Consider the following 463-nt stretch of genomic DNA (forward strand, 5'->3'; position numbering starts at 1 on the left):
ATGAAATATGATATTATTAGAAACTAGAAAAGCCAATAATTAAGATTTAACTGTGTTTTTTTTTTTTTTCTGTAGGCAGCATCAGCAATAGCTTTTCTTTATTTCCTTTATCATTTTCTCCCCTTTTTTTCCATAAAGATTGTTTATTTTATGATGATCTTTATCAATGGCGTTTCCATTAGTTTAAACACCACTTTTTTTTAATCATGATTATATTTACGTGTTATTTATTATCATAATATTTTTTTTTTATTAAAGATAAGAGATTCAAACTCGCAATCTCTTAATTGAATATAGACAGATTATGCCATTTGAGCTATTACTTATTGGCTATTTATTATCATATCTTCCCTTTTCTATTCGTTTATTCATTATAGAATCACATATTGATCACTAAATTTATGAGAAGAAAAAGTATGTTTCATAAACAATACTTATAATAATAGTGTGTAATGTAGTATAA

This window comes from Arachis ipaensis, chromosome B01 (assembly GCF_000816755.2).
Source record: "Arachis ipaensis cultivar K30076 chromosome B01, Araip1.1, whole genome shotgun sequence".
NCBI lineage: Eukaryota > Viridiplantae > Streptophyta > Magnoliopsida > Fabales > Fabaceae > Arachis > Arachis ipaensis.